The following is a 9,334-nucleotide window of genomic DNA, read 5'->3' as shown; positions in this document are numbered from 1 at the left end:
AGAATAGGAACAGACATTTTTCTATAGAGGACACACAGATGGCCAACAGGCACATGAAAGGACACCAAACATCACTAATCATCTGGGAACTGCAAATCAAAACCACAGTGAGATGTCACCTCACCCCTGTTAGGATGCTGTTATCAAAACAGCCTCAAAGATAACAAATACTGGCAATAATTGTGGAAAAACAGAAACTTATTAGATACCATTGGTGGGAATATTAATCTGTATAGCCATCATGGAAAATGGTATTAAGATTTTTTTTAAAAATTAAGATAGAATTGTCATATGATCCAGCAATTCCACTTTGGGGTATATACTCAAAATAATTGAAAACAGGATATCAAAGAGATATTGCAGACCCTTGTTCATAGTAGCATTAGTCACAATAGTTAAAACCTAGAAATAACTCAATGTCCATCAATGAATGAATAAGCAAGCAAAATATGGTATATACGTACAACAGTGTATTACTCAGCCTTAGAAAGGAAGAAAATTTTCAGCCATGCTACAATGTGGATGAACTTGGAAGACATTGTGCAGTGAAATAAGCCAGTTGCAAAAATGTAAGTACTGCATGATTTCACTCATATTAAGTACTTAGAATAGTCAAGATCATAGAAACACACAGCAGAATGGTGGTTGCCAGGGGCGAGACAGAGAGGGGATAGGAAGTTATTGTTTAATGAATAGAGTTTCAGTTTTACAAAATGAAAAGATCTATACAGATGGGCTCATTTGGGCTCATTTGGTTAAGATCTGACTCTTGATTGCAGCTCAGGTCATAACCTCAGGGTTGAGAGATCAAGCCCCACATGAGTCTCCGTGCTGGGCATAAAGCCTGCTTAAGATTCTCTCTACTCTTCTTCTTCCCCTACCCCTCTCACCAAAATAAATAAATAAATAAATAATAAAAATAAAAATAAAAAAGATTATGATAGTAAATTTTATATTATATGTATTTTACCATTAAAAAAAAAACGGAAAGAGAAAAGGTATGTTTCTTTGTCAGTACTGCTTATGTTAGAAGTGGATACATTTTTGTCATTTGGATCTGGAGTGGAGTAAAATAGACCTTAATTTGAGAGGTGGTAGAAATTTCATCATCAACAAGTCTTCAAATGGTGCCATGAATGTTCAAAGTACCTCATTAGAAATAAAGAATATTATAAATAAAGAATATTATTATTAATATTATATTAATATTATTAATATTATAAACAATGTTAATAGATACTTCTTAATGTATATTTTCAAATAACTGGTTCCACTAGAGTTAAGACTATGTAATACACACGTTATGATATTTGTTGGAACAGTATTGCTTTCCCTATGTTTTCTCATTCTCTTCAAAACCACTGTTTACATGTTCTTTCTTTTGAGATTTTTAAAAAGCTTCAGTTTCAGTACAGTCCCAAATCCAGTATCATATTCAATGAGAGCATATAGAGGAGAAAATAATGTGTGTTTTTTTTTTCTCACTCAATCTTTGTGCTAGAAAAGTCAAATCATTTATTTTTCCAAAATTGTAGAGGGAAGGAGTTAAATCTGACTGGTGTGAGCAAGGATGTTTTATTTGCCTTGAAATATTTCTCCTACTCTTGCTGCATTTGAAGATAAAATTTAAGTTACAGGTACAATCTGAACATCTAAAAAATTATAGAGAGTAGGAATAGGTAATATTAGTTTATAATTACAAGAATACTCGGGGAGCCTGGGTGACTGTCCATTAAGCATCTGCCTTCAGCTCAGGTCAAGGGATCCAGTCCTCCATCAGACTCCCTGCTCAGTAGGGAGTCTCTTCTCCCTCTACCCCAACCCCCAGCTCATGCTCTCTCTCTCTCTTACTCACTCAAATAAATAAATAAAATATTTTTTTTTAAAAAAAGAGTACTTATGAGTATTTCAGGAAATGGTCCACTTGAATATTTCTGTTTGTTTCCCTGCTCTATCACAATCTTTTTTTTAAGATTTATTTAGATTCCAGTTAATTAACATACAGTGTAATTTTTATTTCAGCTGTTTCTTCACACTCAGTGCTGATCACAAGTGCCCTCCTTAATACCCATTAGCCATTTAACCCATCTGCCTACACAAATCCCCTCCAGCAATCCCTAATTTGTACTCTATAGTCAAGAGTCTTGTCCCCCACCTATGTTCATCTGTTTTCTTTCTTAAATTCCACAGATGAAAGAAATCATGTTATTTATCTTTCTTTGACTAACTTATTTTGCTTAATAGTATTCTGGTCCTCTGAATCAAAGACAAACACCCCTTGAAAAACATAGTATCTGGGGCACCTGGGTGGCTCAGTGAGTTAAGCCCTGCCTTTGGCTCAGGTCAAGATCTCAGGGTCCTGGGATCAAGCCCCACATTAGGCTCTCTGTTCAGCAGAGAGCCTGCTTCCCTCTCTCTCTCTCTCTCTCTCTCTGCCTGCCTCTCTGCCCACTTATGACCTCTCTCTCTCTCTCTGACAAATAAATAAATTAATTAAACTCTTTAAAAATATAGTATCTGGAGTCCCTCATTGGCTCAGTCAATTAAGTGGCCAACTCTTTGATTTTAGCTCAGGTCATGATCTCAGGGTGCTCGAGATGAGTCCCACATTGGTCTTTTCACTCAGCAGGAAATGTGCTTGAGGACTCTCTCTCCCTGTCCCTGTTCCCCTCCCCCCAGAATCTTTCTGGTTCAAAATTCATTACATTTCTATTAAGATGGAGTAACAGGGATCTTCCAATGTAAATCCATTTAAAAATCTGAACAAAATGTTTAAAACCATGCTTTTGTGATATTAACAACAAGCAATAAAGTGATGTCAGAAAGACAGGAAATTAAGATATCCTAAGATTGCCCCAACTTACTATCTGGAGACATTTTCTAGAAAATGACACTGAGATGAAAACTCAATCGAAGCCCAGTCTTCTTTTGGGTTGATGATTTAAATCTGACAAAAGATATGTAAACCTCTATTTAGCAATCTACAAAAGCCTGCTAACAGAAATACATTTAAAGACATACCTTTCTTATAAGTGACAGAACAGAATATCAATAACAATTTCCCCCAATCGATCTATAGATTCAATCTAACCTCAATAAAATTCAAGCATTTTTTTTTTCCTAAATGCATGCTGATTCAACATGGAAAGGACTTATAATAACAAAAACAAGCAAAAAAAATTTAAATAGGAAAAATATGGAATTATACTGCTTGATGCTCAAATTTATTATTAAGCCACAATAATCAAGACAGTGTGGTATTGGCATAAAATGTTAGAAATATATATATATATATATATATATATATATATATATTTATATATATATACAGAGAGAGAGAGAGAGAGAAACAAAATAACATCTCCAGAAACAGGCCTATATGTTCAATTAATTTCCAAAAAAGATACACAGATAATTCAGTGGAGAAAAATATTTTCAACAAATAATGCTGGAAAAATGGATATTTATATACAAAATAAATTTCAATGCATACACTAGAGCATTAAGGAGGACACATATTGCATGGAGCACTGGATATGATGCATAAACAATGAATTTCGGAACACTGAAAAAACTAAAAATTAAATTACATTACATTAAATTAAATTATATTAAATCCAAAAAATGTGTTCTATAGAGTGAAAAATGTGTTCTATAGATTGAATATGTCCTTAGAAGAAAAATAATAAACTCTTTTTTAAAAATATTTTATTTATTATTTGAGAGAATGAGAGCCCAATTTGGGAGACAGAGGAAAGGGGAGAAACAGGCTTGCCACCAAGCAGGGAGCCCAATGCGGAGCTCAATTCTGGGATCATAACTTGAGCTAAAGGCAGCTGCCCAACCAACTGAGCCACTCAGACGCCCAGTTAATGTTGGGTTTATAAAATGTTTATCATTCAAATTTGTAAAATAACAAAAGTTTGTTTTTTTAAAGATATTATCACAAATAACAATAATGCTAAAAAGCAAAAGAAAATTCGTAGTGTATTCTAGACCAAAGTATAAAAGCTAAAGCTAAAGAATATCTAGGAAGACAAAGAGAGAAAACCTTTATCTTGAATTGGACAAATGTTTCTTAAATACTACTACTTTCTTAAATACTAAATGTTACTCAAATACTTAAGTGTTTCTTAGACACTAAATCATAATCCATTAAAAACTGGTAAGTTGGAAAATTGACATATTTTTATGAAAGTTGAAAACTTTAGGCTTTGAAAGATGAAGAGACAAAAATCACAAAGTGGGGAAAAATAAATGACTTGTCCTTAGAATATATAAAAACTCAAAACTTAGTCATTAAACAGATAACCCACCTCAGAAACAAGAAAATGATTTAAAAGTACACTTCATTAAATAATAGATATGGATGGCAAATAGGTACATTAAAAGATGCTCAACATCGTTTAGTCTTTAAGGAAATGCAAAAAAAAACCCAAACAAACAAAAAAACGACAATGGATTACCTTGTATGTCAATTCGAATATCTAAAATTTATAATATTGATTGTAACAAATGTTACATTCTACTGTGATTCTCACACACTGCTGTTAGGAATGTGTAATGGAACAATCATTTTGAAAACAAAAAACACGAGCAGTTGCTAACTGAATGACAAGCCATTTCATTTAGGTTTGTCCTTGAACATGAATTATACATTCCATTTAAAGACATCTATATAAATGTTCACATAGAAGCTCTATAGACAATACCCCAAAACTCTAAACTACCCGATGTTTACTAACTGGTGAATGGGTAAGCCAATTGCAGTACAGCCACAGAGTAGAATAACAATATTCATCAAAAACAAGGAAGGAATAACCAACACATGTAACAACATGGATGAAATAATAAAAAAACTATGATAAATAATAATTAAGCTCTGTGAAAGAAGATAGAGCACATAGTATAGGATATTATTAGTTCTATAAAACACAAACAAATATATAGTGACAAAAAGCAGATCAAGGAGTCACAATAGGGGAATGGGGAAGGTCAGGAGAAAAGTAATATAAATGGGTATGATGAAAGTTTTGTGGATAATGAATATGTTTATTTTCTTGATTGAAGTGATGATGGTTTCATAGCTTGTATGCATATGTCAAAACTTGTAAACTGTACATTATAAATATGTTCTATGTATTGTATATCATTTATATTTTTTGGTTTTAGAACACTTTCTCAAGACACACTCTTGAGAATAATAACAGAAAATGTTGGCAACTTTCCCAGCTATTGTGGCTTCTAGAAACCTGTGGAAAGCAATGGGCAATGCTGAAAAAAATTAGAATTCCTGGCTCCCCTTAAAAGTAGACTAAGAAATAAAGAGGCTGAAGGAATGAACATGGAAGTATATATATGTGAGGCCAGAGGCTTATAAGACTATAGTCCATAGCAGAGGGGGCAGAACTCATCATTCACTAAGATCATCAGAAATGCACTGATGAAAGGAGCACTAAGAAGTTGCTTGATAACTCTTCTCTGAAAATCAGGACTGAGGGTAAGTTAGGCAGTCATAGAGCCAAGTTTGTTCATGACCATGAGGATAATAATACCCCAAAGCAACAGAGACCGAATGGGGACACAACATTCAGAAGCAAAAATGCCACAATTATTTTAATGGCCAATGAGCTCAAATGGTCAATTGAAAGGGCTTTTTCCACAGAAGGAGGTAAAAATGGTTGATAAGTCAGCATCCTTATAGGTACATAGATGGGCAGCCAAATCTATTTAACTTCTACAACCCAAATAGGTAAGAATGCAGAAGCAGGAGACTGAGGATGATCTTTACAGATCATAATCCTTCACCCAGTTTCTAGACCTAAGCCTGTTTTCATATCTGAAACCCATTGGCTAAAAAATTAGTTGGACAGTAAATATATATTGTGATGAGTCCATTAACTCTTCTCTATGCAGACATATGGCCATGTACTTGGAAATTTCACAGTGCAGAAATTTTAATACTCAGATATATCAAGAAGGACAGGTTACCTGGTCAGAATAAGCACCATCCCAGACCCCATGCCACTCTCCACAATTTCACCAGAACCCCCATATTATTTTAGGATTCCCTAACATCCCCAAACAAAAGTTGATTACTTTTTTACTTGTATACACTAAGGTTCACCATACAAATTATTTCCATGACTCTGAAATTTTCCATATGTTTCTTCTCAACAAATCACTCTCTGGCAATGAGTGACCTGTTTTCTACATTTTCCAGAATGTCTTATTGATGGAATCATAAAATACGTAGCATCTCAATCTGGCTACTTTCACTTAACAAAATGCATCCAAGATTTACCATGTTGATAAATATATTATAGCTCATTCTTCCTTCTTGCCAGATAATATTTAATTGTATGGATATATCACACTTTGTTTACATTCATATATTAAAGGGCATGGACATTAGTATTTAAGGCAGTTGAGCAATTAATAGATCATATGTTAAGTCTATACTCAACTCTAAAAAATTGCCAGACTAATTTCTACACTATCATTTGCTTTCATCACTTATTCATATGAGTTTCTGCTCCTCCACATCCTTACTGGCATTTGGTATTGCCAGGTTCTTCTAGAAGTTATCCATTCTAATAATGTGTATTGACACATTATTGTTGTTTTGATTTACATTTATCAAATGACAAAGGATGTTGAGCATTTTTTTCTTACAGTTCATTATTTTTGAGTTTTAAGAATTCTTTGTATACCCTAGAGGCATGTCTTTCATCAGATATGTGATTTACAAATATTTTCTCCAGTCTATGGAATGTAATTTTACTTTCTTAAAGTCTTCCACATGGCCTTTTAAAAAATATTTATAAAATTAATGTATCTTTTTAAAACATATTTAGCTTTTTGTTCCATAAATATATAAATATTTACTGACAAACCCAAGATCATGTTGATTATCTCCTATGTTTGCTTCTAGAAACTCTATACTTTTATGTTTTGCATTTATGTCTATGACACATTTTTAGCTAATTTTTGTGGAAGATGTAAGCTGTCTTAGTCCATTTGGGCCTCTATAATAAAATAACCTAGACTCGGTGACTTATAAACAGAAACATTTATTTTCCACAGTTCTGGGAGGCTGTAAAGACCAAGATCAAGGCACCAGCATGGACACTTTCTGATGAGGGCCTGCTTTCTTATTCATAGATAGCACCCTCACTCTATTACCTCACATGATAGAAGGGGTCAAGTGATCTACCCAGGGCCTCTTTTGTAAGGACAAGGTCTCTGCTCTCATGACCTAAATGCCTCTCAAGACTCCATCTCCTAATACAATTACATTGGGTATTAGAATTTCAATGTATGAATTTTGGAGGGATACCAATATTCAGCCTAAAGTATAAGGTCTGTATCTAGATTCACTTTTTTTTTGCTCATAGATGTACAGTTGTCCTGCATCATTTCTTGAAAAGATTAGTATTTCTCAATTGTTTTGCCTTTGTATTTTTGTCAAAGATTACTTGATTATATTTGCTTGAGTCTATTCCTGGGCTCTCTGTATTCTATTTAATGAGCTATATCTATTCTTTTATCAATACTGTGTTGATTGTGTGTGTGTGTGTGTGTGTTAAGAACATTTAGCCTGTGATCTATTCTCTTAAATTTTTAAGTGTACAACACCATATTTTAACTTAGGGACTATTTTTATTGATTATTATAGCTTTATAGTAAAATTGAAATCAGGTAGTATCAGTACTCTGATTTTAATATTTTTTCTTTAGTCTTGTGTTTATTATTATGGGTTTTTGTCTTTCCACATAAAATTTTAGATAAGTTTATCTATATCTACAAAATCACTTGCTGTGATTTTGATTTGGATTATGTTAAATCTAAAGATTAAATTGGGAATAATTGACATCTTAAAAATATTAAGTTTTCTAATTCCATAAACATAAAAATTTTCTCCATTTATTCAGATCTACTTTGATTTTTTTTCATCAGTGTCTCATGAATTTCCACATATAGATCCTGTACATACTTAGTTTGGTGCAGTTATTAAGTAGTATTGTGTTAATGTCAAATGCTATTTTTTCATTGCTGATGAATAGGCAGACAATTGACTTTTGCCAATTTCTTCACATGAGATTTGCTCAAGAGTGTACATTAGCAGATTTTCAAAATAATAGCTCCATATTTGAAGGAGCCATGTGGCCATGAACAAAAGAAAGAGAAAAAATATGATCACTTAGTAATAAAAAGAAACAATCATGGGTGAATTATTGAAACTATTACTCTGAAAGAAATCTTAGACAACAAAGTTTATACTGTATTGTTGTGTTTATGAAAGTCTACAAATGCAAATTAATCATTTTTAAGGAAGTAATCAAAATGAAGTTATAGGTGAAGCCCTTATAACTGGAAAAACAGGTACAAGTGATGCCCACAGACAGAGAAAGGACCGTATGAAGATGCAGTGAGAAGATAGTCATCTGTAAGCCAAGGAGAGAGGACTTAGAAGAAAGCAAACCTTCTAACACTTTGATCTTTGATTTCCAGCCTCCAGAACTAAGAGAAATAAATTGTTTGCTTCTAAGCCACTCAGTCTCTGGTATTTTATTATGACAGTAACAGCAAACCAAAACTTATGTAATTCTTTCAGCTTTTCTATAAGCTTGAAATTTTTCATAATATAGGGTTGGGAAAAAATAATGAAGAGTTCTAGGAAAAGGCATGGTTTTTTCCATATCACTATTAACAGATTTGGGTGAAGTTCTCCACTAATTTTATAACAAAATTTTTCTATTTGTACTTTCACACATAGAGTAAGAAACAGAAATATGATCTCAGTCTATATTTTTTGAGGAAGAAGAAGACAAATAGAGGGCTTGAATGTTTATGATTCTTCAATATTGTACATATTTTTGTATTGGCAAGATAAAAATCTTGGCCTAGATGATTTTAAATCAATACACCTTTATCTTTATAACAATCAATTACCTTGATACAAAGGTAAAACAAAACAGATGGATATCTAGGAATGCATCCAAAAACAAATACAGAATTATTTCTGTGCATGATATAGTAAGGTCCAGGAGAGATCAGTAATGGTATCTGTTATATTTGCAAATAAGACTTCCAGCTGGGTATTTGTATCACATTTTTTAATTAATAGATTTTTAAAAGCAATTTTAGGTTTAAAAAAAGAACAATACAAAATGTTTATATATCTTTCTCCCATATATCTCTCATCTTTTCCCTATTAATATCTGGTATTAGTATAGTACATCTGTTATACTAGATGAAATAATATTGATAAATTATTGTGAACAAAAATTTGAAGTCCATATTTTATGTTAAATCCCACTCTTTGTGCTGT

Source organism: Mustela lutreola, chromosome 1 (assembly GCF_030435805.1).
Source record: "Mustela lutreola isolate mMusLut2 chromosome 1, mMusLut2.pri, whole genome shotgun sequence".
Lineage (NCBI taxonomy): Eukaryota > Metazoa > Chordata > Mammalia > Carnivora > Mustelidae > Mustela > Mustela lutreola.
Note: the sequence above shows the minus strand (reverse complement) of the source record.